Consider the following 13,168-nt stretch of genomic DNA (forward strand, 5'->3'; position numbering starts at 1 on the left):
TTTATTTGGTTTGTTTTGCCATGAAGTGTTGAACTCTGGCCCAGCAGTGGGGCAGGCTCTGCTCCTCCAGAGCGGGCAGGGAAAAGGGGCTGACCCAGCCCTGCCCCAGCAGGGTGAGCAGCACCGATGTGCAAAGGAAATGGATGGGGGGGATTAAAGAACAGTCTTTTTCTCCCCCTTTGAGCTTCCTTTAGATCTTAGCTATTTCTTGTAATAATCACCGGGAAATTACTAGTCAGGAGAGCGGTTCCTGGGGTTATATTACCCCTTTAATCTCTCTGGCAGCAGTGCAGAATTTTAAAGGGGTTCCAGAATGAACAAGCACAAGACAGATTGTGCTGATGGACAGAAGGAACTTCAGTGCAGCTGCTTATAGCTCAGAAAGAAATTTTGATTGCTATATATTAAAAGGAAATCTCCACTGCTATCCCTTCCATCAGTGAACGTTGCAGGTCAAACGGCTTTGGGAAGACTTTATCAGTACATTCTCTCTCCACCTCCCTCAGAGCTGAGGCTGGGTTCAGGGATGTGACCAGTTTCAATCTGTTCAGTTGGTTTTGCTCTTTCTGAGCACTCTGCTGTCACAGCAGAAGCCAAACCCACGGCACCAGGGATGCTCTGGGGACACGCTGGGCACCTGAAGCCCAGGGGTGACAAACCAGGAGCTGCTGCCCTTCTCCTTTGTCGACAGCACCCAGCCCCAAAGGTGCTATTCCAGCCCCAATCCCGGATTTTCCTCTAGCCCACTGAGAGTCTGCAGGCTTGCCCTCTGCTCTCCTCTCCAGCCTCTAATGTTCATGCTAAAAATCCAAAACCCCAGCGGAATTTGGGAAGTAGCTAATGAACTGCAAAGCTGCAATCTGTAACTGCCGGCCAGGGATAACATTCTCCCTAGCTGCACAATTAAAAGTTGAAGCATTTAGTCCAATAACAAGGAAAGTTACTGCTATTGATTCAAACCAGCCCAGATCCTCCATGGTGGCTCTGCAGGACACAGGAATTTGGGACAATCACACCTGTCCACATACTCACGTAGTCCCTACTCTCATTAGCAGGTTTTAGCCTCAACAATTTCCTTTCAATTTTTACAACTCCTGTTTCATATCAGAGACTGAGATGCAGAGTTTGTTAAGATCAGCATTTATAAGGCCAAAGTGACATGAGACCCCAAATCTCCTTGGAGATACATGGGCCCTGAGAGCCTGATTTCTGAAACGAAGAGATCTTGGGCTCCTAAACCAGCTGGGCATGGATTGGGAATGCTGTTCCAGGTAGGGAAGGTGGCAGGTCCCAATCTCCCAGGCTGCAGTGTGTTCCTTGGACATCCTGTCTTTGCTGTGCAGCAATGCCAAGGGGCTGCATCCACCTCACGCTGCCTGGAGAATGAGTTCATCTATCTGGGGCTGCAGGAATCTGCATTTATGTGTTGTATGCTCTATAAATTCAGTGTCATAATAAAAAGGATCTAAATCTTTACTGAATAATTCATTTTCACGCATAGGGAAGGAATAATGACCTATATTACATTCCATCTATCATTTAGCAGGTTGTGGAGATTGATCGGCCGGTGGGTTTCGAGGTCCCCGGTGAGGAGCAGGGCCCTGCCTGCTGCCCAGCTGTGCCTTCACCTGACAAACATTATTTAGACAGAATTCCAGGGGGTGATGTGCTGGGGAGCTGCCAGGAAGTCAGAGATCGTTTAAAATGCAGAATATGTCATTGCAAACAATTGGTGTTCTTGGTGCATCTCTGCCTCGGGTGTTACCCACAGAGCGGCACCAGGAGAGGGGCTGTGCCAGCCCTGCCTCGGAGGGAGGAGACACAGCACAAGGCATGGAAGAGATGTCATCAGGCTCTGGGGTGTCAGACTGGTCAGGGCTGTCTGGGTACCATCCACATCTCCAAAGAGCTGGGCAAAGACTTCCTCTGTGTCCCTGGGATTCACAACAGAGGACAGGCTTTTAGCTGCACAGCACTCAGCAGCTTTGGTTGTGATATCTGTAGACAAAATTTCAGCAGAGTGCAGACTTAGGGCGTTGGATATTTTTTATTTCATTTTAGGCTGCCCATCCATTAACATCACCTGTGTTTCCTCGTGGGAGCTCTACACCTCTTCCCATGTTGCCTGCCCCTCTGTTTCCACCTGCTGCATCAGCTGAAAGGAAACCACCAAACCCAAGGCCCATGAGCACTGCCCAGCCCTGGGGCTCTCAGCAGCCCAGGGCCAGGCAGGAAAACAAACAAAAACCACTGAGCCTGGCTGCGCAGGAGGGAGTGACCTAAAAACACAGCAGCCAGTCCCTAAACAGGAATAGGTTATCCCAGAACCAGTAATTTTAGGGAAGCACTACTGGTTCACACCTGGTGCAAACGTGGCTCTATATTTTGGGTAGACACTGGAGTTTTTCCCTGTCAAGTTCCAGATCTGCATCAAATTATTTCAGCATTTGCTAATGAAGACATTACACTGACCTTATTAAAAACATCGTGATTTTCATCATAACTGAAAAAACAGCGTTTTTTTCAACTGTTTCAAAAGAAGAATAAAACCCAAATATTATCAGGCCCATCTTTCATATGATAAGGGAGGAGGGGGAAGCTCTGCAAGGAAAGATTTCAAAGCCTGCTTTGTTTTTGTCAGCTTTGAAATCAACAGACAGCCCTGAGAATTCTGTTTTTCAGAACCACAGTGTTTAATTCTATTTACTACTTCCAGGCAATTCTATATATACACACAGCGAAAAACCCAAGCAGCTCACTTTAAACAAATCCTCCTGCTTTTTTCAGATGTGTCATTCCTCCTGCGGGTAGGATTGCAGGATACAGATCAATTAAGTTAAAGCCAAAAACAAAGCAGGGAGGAGAGGAAGGGGAAGAGCAGGGTTTGTGCTGTCCCTGGGCAGCTCTCCCTGCTGGATCTGGGGGGTCACTGTCCTGTGGGCACCTTGGCTTCACCTGGAGGAGGGTGTTGGTGGGGAATTTGCCAAAGACTTCCCCAGCTCTGCTGTCTGATAGAGCAGCTGGAAACCCAGCCTCTCACTCCTGTGCTTGGACAGATCCAAGCACCCCAAGTTACCCCTTGTGTTGTCTCTCACCCTGGGGTGGACGGAGTTATGCCAGAAATCCCATTTCCTTCCCTCTCCTGAAACCAGGCTGTCTACCTTATTTCTCTCCCTGATTAATTTTTACCAAAGGCCTTTAAGAGCCTCTGATAAACTGCTCCCAAAGTCCAAACTAATATTATTAACCATGAATCTTCTCCTATAAATAATTCCCAGAAGTAGATCAATGCTACCACTGAGTCAATGGATTCACCAGAATCATTTCTTCCTGCTACTCTTGGATTTTTTTCTCCCTGTCGCCACTAATCAATTATGATGATAAAACTACCCTGGAACACCCCCAAAATAAAGATAAACAGTGTGTATTATCAGAGGCTGGGGCTGTGTACGGTGTTGAAGATGCGTTACCTTCTCTGAGCCACATTTGTTTTCCTCTACAGACAGTTAAGGGGAAAAAAAAGGAGGCCCAGTAAATGAATGGTCTGGTGTAACACAGCATTAATTCCCTGACCTTCCGCATTGAGTGACTAAGAATCTCAATCTCAATTATTCCTTTCATGACGGAATCTAAAATAGACACAGCAAGTCCTCACATTCTTGCTCAAAAGCAGGAGAGGTGGAATGAGACGAGTCAGCCTGATCACACTGAAACCACATCCATTATCAGTTCCATGTCATTCAAAAAAATTGACTGCGGGAGAAAGCAAGAGCATCCAAGGAGAATTATTGCAAAACATGTGCTGGCAGGATCTGGATAAATACAGACATTCATTTATATATGCACATGCATTTAAAATTCACAAGTGTGGAGCTGAATCAGGGGTAGGAAAAACAAGTCACTCCCCAGAGGACACCATCGCTCTAAATTAACAACAGGCAGATCAGAATTGATGAAAACACCCTGAGAGGTTGATAAGCAAAGCTCCCACTCCGGAGATTGTGGGGATCCCTCACATTTTGGAGTTTGGGCTTTCCTGCACCTCTGGCATGATGGAAATGGCAAACCCATCATTTCCTGTCTGACTTTAGAGTTAACTACTTTGCTCCTTTCCAGTTAATCAAATGATTCTTATTGCTGATACAGCAAATTCCATGTTCGCATCAAAGGACACACGGAGCAAGAAAGTTTCCACGGGGCTTTAGACTATCTTGGCCCAGATCTTCAATGGGCACAAAATCCTCACAGTCACACTACCACGTGTATTGGCTAAAGATCACCCCTTCCTCCATGGATCTCTGAAGGTATTTTCCTGCAGCTGGAAAACCAGGACAAAACAGACGCAGCTGTGGGATGCTGTCCATACCAGGAGCTGTTGTCCAGCCATGCCTGGCCATGCGCAGGCAGGAGCCTCACTCCCTGCACACAGGGCTCTCACCCTGGGCTTACCTTTAATGCAGTTCCCTGGCTTTCCATGTCATTCGCTGATTTTCATCTCCAGCTCCTGGGTTTGCCTTTCCGGCCAGGGCCTGGCACAGCCCGTGGCAAGGCTGCAGCGAGCCCGGGAGACAAGGAGTCACACTCAGCCTCTGGCCACATCCTAAATTCCAGCATTGTACGTCAGGAAGAAATGTGCCTGGGAAATGTAGCTGTAACTACATTAAAGCACCATAATTCAATTCTAACCACATCATTACGGAGGTGCAGATCAGATAAGCACGGAAGGAGGGAGCCGGGCTGTGCGGGCTGCGGGAGCCGCGTCCCGCCGCGCTTGGGGAGCATCGCGCTCCCTCCTCCGGGGATGCCCCACACGTTTATACCGCAAACTCACCTCTGCAGGCGGCGTCCTGCACTCCCTGCCTCTGCTCCGACCCAGTGGCACCCCTGCAGCCCAGAGGCAGAGCCTGCATCCCTCCCCGGAGGGTGTTTTGATCCACACGGGCCCTTACCCCCATCCTGCACCGTCCTTCCGCACCCGAGAGGCTTCACCAGGGCGGTGCTGGTGAGCAGGGGGAGCACCGAGCCCCCGGCTGAGCTGCTGCCCTGACACCCCTCCAGTGCCCAGCCTTCCCCACTGCCCAGGGATCTCTGGCCTCCCCATGAGAGGGGTGGGGCCATGGCAGCCTCCCCTGGGGTCACCCATCCGCTGCCATCCAACATCACCACGCTCGGGGCACCAGTGCCTTGCCACAGTCACACCCAACTACTACAGCTGGCCATGGACTGGAAACCATTCTTTGAGTTACAGCCTCCTTCCAGGGAAAGTGCTTTTCCCATATTTAAGAGATTCCTCAGCTTTAAGCACCCTCTCCCACTAGATTTAAAGCGCTGATATACTGACTGTCAAGGCCTTGGATCCCTGGTCTGACTTTTGGGCAGCCATGAGATTAACTCTTCTGTTCCAAATCATTTTAAGCAAAGGTTAATGCTGAACTTGTGCATTTGCCTTTGCTGAATCAGGGCTTTGCCAACTTCCTGCTTTATTTATTTGGCTTTCTGTGATTGCTGAGCCGGGATGGCAAGGATCCTACCTTGAACCTCCCCTGGGACCTCTTGTGATGAAAAGCAAAGCCTGCAAACACTGTGGAGTCTCTGCTGCATTAGGAGAGGAGTTTCATGAAGATTCATGTCTTTCATATTGTTCTATGAAATTAAAGAGCAGAGGAAAATGACTTTCGAGGAAGTGAAGATGTACTGCAGCAATTTAGTTGTAAACATAATTAAGCAACTGGCCCTGACATACCCGTCCTTTCTTGGCCAAAATTCAGCTGGAATTTCCATTGATGTCAAGATCAAGCAATGCAAATAATTAGAAAAAGCTTTGTCAGGAAAGTAAGATCCAAAAGAGATTTTGGGTGACAGATCTGTAACAATGCTCCCCTCCTTCCTTCTGAGCAGGACCCAGATCTTTAGGTCCTTCATTTCCCTTCCAGGCTCATCCACCTGCCTAAGGCTCACACTGGGAACTGTACGAAAGCCTGTGTGAGGCCCAGCAGAAGTGGCTTCCAGGCTCCAGACACAGAAGGGCTGGGATCATACATGGAGCTCTGCCTTGTAATGAAGTCACTCTGCCACTTCAGACTTACCCAAATTACATTGATGGGTTAATTTTGCACTGAAGGCTCTCAGCTGGGTCAGGCACCATCTCCCTCCCCTCTGCTCGGTGCCAGATTGGGCACCACGTGTTGTCCTGGAGGTGGCACCCAGCCAGGTCAGACTGGCACTGGTGCCTGTGTGTGCTCTGTGTGACTGCCCCAGCCCTGGAGTGGCATCCCTGCTCCACCTGGAGCCTTTGTGCTCCCAGAGTGGGTCAGAGCCTGGAGGTGGGGCGAGCAGGACCAAACATTTAACTGCCTGAAATAAGAACTGGGCACTCAACACCTGTTTGTCATAGCTTGCTTACAAACGGGCACAATTACAAACGTGCAATTTCTAAGTGTAAATACACTTACAGACTGGTTATAATGAAGCAAAAGCAAACTGCTCTTAAGCTGAGCTGAGAGCCCTGGGCTTTGGCAGTGATATTTAGAGCTTTCCTGAGTCCCTGGGTGTGGAGTGGTTTTCTAAAATTGCCAGGTTTTTAGTTTTTGTTTAAAGTAAATGTATAGTCTTTGAAGCTCCAAGGAAAGAACTTGAAAAATGTGACCTTTAGAGCTTTGATACTGGGTGACAAATAAAAAGAATCCAAAGGACAATCCCCTTAAAAATATACATGGCTATCATTTAGTGAGCAGAGACAGGAAACAAGGATGATGCGTTTTGCTTTGAGGCCAGGATTGACAGCAGCCTCTCACATTATCCTTGAAATATTAGTGGGATAACCCAGTGCCAGCAAACGCCTCCTGCACGCACCATTGCTTGCCCAGTTTTGCAGGAGCAGGTGCTGAGCTGGGGCTGTCTGGGCTGAGGCAGCAGCCGTGCCCAGCCCACGGTCCAGCAGCGCTCCAGGAGGTGACATTTGCCTCGCTGGCACTTGGGAGCACCTCAGCTTCACCTTTGCTAATGGAACTCTCTGCATCATTGGGGAGCCACGCCGGCAGGCCCTCAGGAGCCCAGCAGCTATTCTTCCTGCTATTTCATACTAGGGTGCTCTTTCAAGGGAAGGAAAACCTTGGGGAAACTGAAAAATACCTAGCTGGAGTGGGCAGAGGCTCCTGGATGTGTTCTTCCTGGCTGAGGCCATTTTGGATTGATGCAGCACTAAGGCTCTGTGGCTCTCGTGGGGCATTGCTGTGATGCACCATCAGAGCAGCACTGCTCCAGGGAGGATGGAGTGTGTAGCATTACTTACACTGCACAGAACTTCTTGCAGTCATTCCCCCTCCCCTCTTTGCTCACCTCCTTGTGTGGCTGCAGCTCACCACAGATGGGACTCTGCTGGTCTGAATCAGCTCAGGGACATTGTTTTGCTGTTCTGTACCAACAACAACAACAAAATAAAATTCAAACCAACACAAACTTAGCTGAGAAAGTAATAAGAAGGCAAACTCAATTACTGTTTCATCTGGCATTATTGTTGCTTTGCTGCTCTTTGTCAGGGACTTCTTCCAAGCAAAATTGGAGAGATTATCTTGTCGAGATGTTATGAAGTAGCTAATCCCTTCCGCCAGTGGAGGAGAGCCAAACGCCTCGCGTTGGGCAAGTGGAAGTGTAAATATGGTGACAAAGTGCTGCCACCGCTCCCTGGCTCCAGGGGCCGCCTTTTCCCAGGGCTTTGCTCACTCCACATCTGCACAGGGCATCAGGATTTCCCCAAGACCTCCTCTTTCCTGTCCCAAAAGCTGCCTGGAGCAGGTGTATTTGGCATAACATCTCCACCGCTGTGGGGAGCAAGAGGGAAAAGGTATTTTCAGAAGAGAGGAAGGCCCCTGTTTAATGTCACAGTGCACAGCCCACCCTACAAAATCCAGCAGCTCAGGTAAGGGATATTTGCAAAGCTGGAGCAAGGCTCGGCTGGAAACACGGAGCAGCCCCAGCCCGTGTGGGTGTGTCTGTGTACATCCAGCCAGGGGGATATTTAATGATAATTGCTTCTTTTCAGCAGCGAGCAATGTGCCTGCTACAACCCAAAATGATTTTGCTATTTTGACGCTGGGAAATCTGCAAGTCAAAGGTGAGGGAACGACTGCGCAGAGCAGCCAATATTAAAAATCACAATCTGGCAGCGGCGGCGCGGGCTGGCAGAGCTGGATTGCCAATCATTTTTATACCTCGGCGCTTTAAATAGCAATAATGTGTTGAATGTGAAATTGCCTGTGCTGATGGGGGTTGCTGCACGTTATTAAAACCCAGGCATTGGGACACACGGTACACATTTGAGATTCTTTAGAGACATTGTTGGGGGAAAAATACAAACTCTGTGAGAAATTTGAGGGAGGGGGGCCCAGGAGGTAGAGGGTGAGGGAGAGGCAGACAATCAGGTCTCTGGAAGATCACCAGGCAAAAGGCAACAGGGAGAACACTTTAGCTCTTCTGGATATGCCCAGGAAACAGCCAATTATTTCAGAGTTGTTGGAGCATTAAGTGATGCAGATTATTCCCCCTAACACTTATTCCCTATGCAATTCCCACTCAGTTTGCTCTGATTTGGCCCATTCCAGATCCCCATTTGGCCCAACACCTGAGCCCCGTGCTGGAGCCAGGCTGCTGCTGTGCCTTCCTGGGCACCTGTCCCTGTACAGGGGCAAAAGCCCAGGGAAAGGTGCCCTGGCCTTGCCCCCAGGGAACAGGAATTGCTGTTGGTGATGCTCTGACAGCTCTGCCTGGGTGAGGATCCAGAGCTGAGTCCTCACCAAACCTGCTGCTTCCCATCTCCATGGGAGCATTTCTCCTCCCCAATCAGGGAGTCATTATCCACTCCAACTGCCACATCCCTCCTTTTGGATGACTAGAACCCTTAATCCATGATTTCACAGCCCTACTTAGGTACAAGCACCCACATGAAATGCAGATCTGTATAAAACCCAGCTCTGCATAAACACAGCCCTGAAAGAGGAAAAGCTGTGATGCAAACATGGTGTTATTTCCATCCATCTATGAGGTTATTCCTTACCTCCACCGGTTCCCTACCTGCTCCCCACTCCTCTGTCACACCTCCCAGGTGCCAAACTTCTGGAAAACCTTTCAGGAATGGGATATTCTTAGTTCAGATGTACACAGACCATAGGTTGAAGGGGACTAAAATAACAAAAAATCCATGTGCCTTTAATATTTTCAGGATTAATTTTGCTGCAGTCTCATGGAGTGCCCTGTGCCAGGCTGGGGTCCTGCCATGCAGGCAGGTGAGACAGAAGAGAAGGTGGAGAATTAGGATACGTACTTTTCAGACAGAGAACAAAGCAGAGATTTAAGGTCCTGTCATATCCCAGTGTTTTATTAGTCATTTTGCAGCAGCTATAGGACTGATTTTTTAATTAATATTTTTAAGAGAATAGGTATATGAATAAAAGTCCTAATAATAAAAGGTGCCAGAACAGAATAAAACCTGAAGTATCTCTGTTCATCACTCTCATGAACCCCACGCTCTTTCAACAAGGTCACACAAAATCAGCAGCTGAGCCTGTATTTTCCAGTCTCTTCACTGCCCCAGCACAGCTCCTCTCCTCACACACTCCAGCTTTGCTCAGTTTGTCATTAGAAACCAGCAGTGGCATCACCTTGAGTGGCAACACCATCCATCCATCCATCCATCCATCCATCCATCCATCCATCCATCCCACAGCACGTCGCTGCAGCACTGATGGGCCTCAGACCCAGACAGCCAAAGGGCACAACACAATCAAAATAAAAAGCCTGAGAAAATGGACTTTAAGCTGGGGAATGGGGAAATGAGGGGAATTGAGCTGGGATGTCTGTGCTCAGAGGGAAGGAGCCCAGCAGTGGGGGGCCAGCGCTGCATTCCCAGCGGCCGCGGCGCAGAGGCGACAGCGAGATATTGATTTGATAAGCAGATGAGCTGAAATTCCAAATGCATTGGAGATGCTGATAGGAAAAAAAGAGGTAGATGGGGAGACAGAGGAACGCAAGAGGAACAGCTGCGTACACTGAGATGCCGTGGAAAATAGAAGGTCATCGGGACCCGCGAAATTCTCCAAAGAAACAGGGAAGTGGAGATCGCAGGGAGACAGCAGATGTTTCTGTGCCAAGACAATGATGGAACCATAATTACAGCGAGATGGAGCGTCCTGCACAGCCCCAGCAACACGGAAACAAAACAAACCCCAAGCAGACACGTTTGATTGGCAAGTGGAAAAGGCTACAGAAAAAGTAATGAGCATTTAGCCCTTCCATTACAGAGGAGTCAGGCAAGGGGAAGAACGAGGGCACCTCTTCACTGCAGAGCCAGAACGCTGCCCGAGAGGTCAAGCTGCTGACAAAGCCCTGGATTTGTATGGCTCTCACACATGGGAGAGCTGGGGGCTCACAAGTGCTTTCCCCCCCATTTTCAATAGTGGGGTCCAGCACACTCGGCCTGGGGCTGGGGTGCTCAGCAGATGCAGGGGGAAGCGCTTCCTCCCCATTCCTGTGCAAACCCACCCTGAGCATCCTGCCCTGTTCAAGGGCAAAACCTGGGCAAACAGAGCCTGACACGGGCACCTCTGGGGGCTTGTGCCATCTCAGCTGCCACTGGCAAGTGCCCCGGGGTCCAGAGGAGAACGAGCATGGTCTGAATCTGGGGTCAGGGCTTGTGTGCTTGGAAGCTCAGCTGTCCCTGCAGACAGCCAGCCCTGGGATGTGACAGCTCTGCCAGGAGCAGCAGCAGTGCTGGGACTCCCAGGGGAGCCCTCTGCATCCCCGCACACTGTGACCATCTCAACTGGAACACTTTCCCTGACTCATTCACACCTCTCTGACTGCTGCCTCTGTAACAATCATGCTGAACTTTGCTTCTCACTTCCTGCACTTGCAAGTCCATTTTCAGTGGGAGGACAACAAGCTCACTTAATTTTGGCTGGAGGGACAAAATGATCTTATTTGAGGAAAAAATAACCTTGTTTCTGTGTACTGAGGCAGCTCTGAGGGAAAGGCACGCCACGACCACAAAACACATCCAAGCAAATTAGGGGTCTGTCTCTGTGAGTGAAAAGTAACACTCTCCCTTTATCATCTCACATCCAGACACAGTGTAAGGACAAACCTGCACAAGCAGAGATACAATCTGGACCTGCGAGCACAGAGGAACACCCCAGGCATGTAAATCGCGGTCCTATAGACGCAGTGCACAGCTGGCATGATCCATCTCCCCTCAAGGACTGCGAGCGCCGCTCGGCGGGGCTGGGCCGGTGCTCGAGTGCCATCTGCTGCTGCCTGTGCACGGCAGCGAGCCGGCCGCGCTCTGAGCGGGGCAGGGAGGGATGGATGCATGGATACATGGATGGATGCATGGCGGGGGTGCGGGTGTGAGGGGGACAGGGCAGATACAAAAACAGCAAACCAACTTTTCTCCACTACCACTCTTTCCTCATCATGCGCGGTGCCTTTCTGTCCCCAGACAGGGCTGGGCACCCGCAGCAGTTCACCCTGCCACCCCTCACAGTGTGTAACACTGGTTTGTGCCACAAAAAAGCAGCTGTCCATGTCAGAATTAGAGCTACAGGCTTGACAGGGCAGCCAAACATTTCTTCCTGCTCTGACAAAACAACTTGTCCAGTGAAGAACAAGCATCTCCCTTAGGGCTGGGTTCCCAGGAATCCCTCCTGAGCATCTCCCCACCCTGGGGACAGGAAAGCTGGGGAGAACAGGAGGCTGGATGCCCCAGCAGCCACACTGGGAGATGGTGGAGCAGCCAGGGAATGTCCCTGCACCAGGCAGAGCTCAGGGGATGTGACAGAAGCAGGAGATGCTCATGCTGCCACTCATGGCTGCCAACAAGAACAGTACTTGAGGGCCAGAGAAGTGCTTCAGGTGCACTTGGAGAACAACAGACATCAGAGAAGCCCAGAGCCAGGGATTACTGTGAGAGTGCTGCTATCCAGAAATGAGGGCACCTCACTTGAAACAGTATGAAATGTCTCTTCAGTGTACTTGAATCCAAACTGCAGAGTCAGGGCACAAAAAAAGAGTAACATCCCCCAGGCAACACGCAGGGTTTTGAAGCTGGGACATGAAGTGCACAACCCAGAGTCCCTCTGATCCCTCTTCCCAGGGGGAGGTTAAAACCTTGGTGTAGTGACAGCTGCAGCACAACTCCCATTGCCTTCCCCTGCTTTCCACAAGGACTGAGAGCGTTGTAAGAAACATCCAAACCTGCTTTCAGACACCAATACTCACGGCTGGGCGTGTGCAGCAGCTTTACAGACTTGATTCAGCAAAAGGAGGAAAGCTTGCAGCAGGTGTTCACTCAGCAAAGGCTCTGCAGGGCTCAGGGTCTGCGGGGAGCTCAGCAACCCCTGCTCCAGGCTGTGGAGCAAAGCTCAGCAGCTTCAGCCTGAGGCAGGGCAGGAGAGGAGGCTGTGAGCTGGGGGCAGGGCCATTACTCACCTTCCTGGGCACTGGCATGACGGATGAGCCGGGGAGGCTTTGAGGCAATTTAGAAAAGAAACAGGAAGCACTTTTCCCACTCACAGGTAATTAAGTTGTGGGACACACTGCCACGGGGAGCTGTGAAGGTCAGGAGGACAAATGGCCTCAAATGCCCTTGCAGCACCTCAGAGGGGAGCTCCTCTATGAAGCACGGGCTGTGTGAGACACCAGGCTCAGCAGTGCTGAGGAGCTGGGACCCACTCCTGCTCTGACACTTCCTCTGGCAAAGAGCCCCAAGTCCTCCTCCAGCTGCCATCCTCACCCCTGTTGCCCAATGCAGACAGATTTTTTCCTCTAGCATTGCTGGCTTTCCTTTTTTTGTTTTTTTAACGGGGTGGGGAAGGAAGCAGAGGTGACTGAAGCCAAAACACAGCCCCTGAGGCAACGAACTAAAGGCAAGACACGTTTTCTAATTCTTGCTCAGCAGTCTCCTACATGTTGGCTTCCCAGGGACAGCCCCGAGCTGGGACCCCATGGATCTGTGTGATGCAGTAGAATGGAAGAGATAATACAGCTTGCACCTCAATTTCCTTTCTTTTCAGGGAATAAAACCTCTGCCAGTGAAGCACCAGGGATGTGCTGAGCCTGGCTCTGGGCTGCACCTGTGGCTCTGGGAGGGGAGGAGCTGAGCTGCTCCTTGTGTCAG

Source organism: Zonotrichia leucophrys, chromosome 19, assembly GCF_028769735.1.
Source record: "Zonotrichia leucophrys gambelii isolate GWCS_2022_RI chromosome 19, RI_Zleu_2.0, whole genome shotgun sequence".
Lineage (NCBI taxonomy): Eukaryota > Metazoa > Chordata > Aves > Passeriformes > Passerellidae > Zonotrichia > Zonotrichia leucophrys.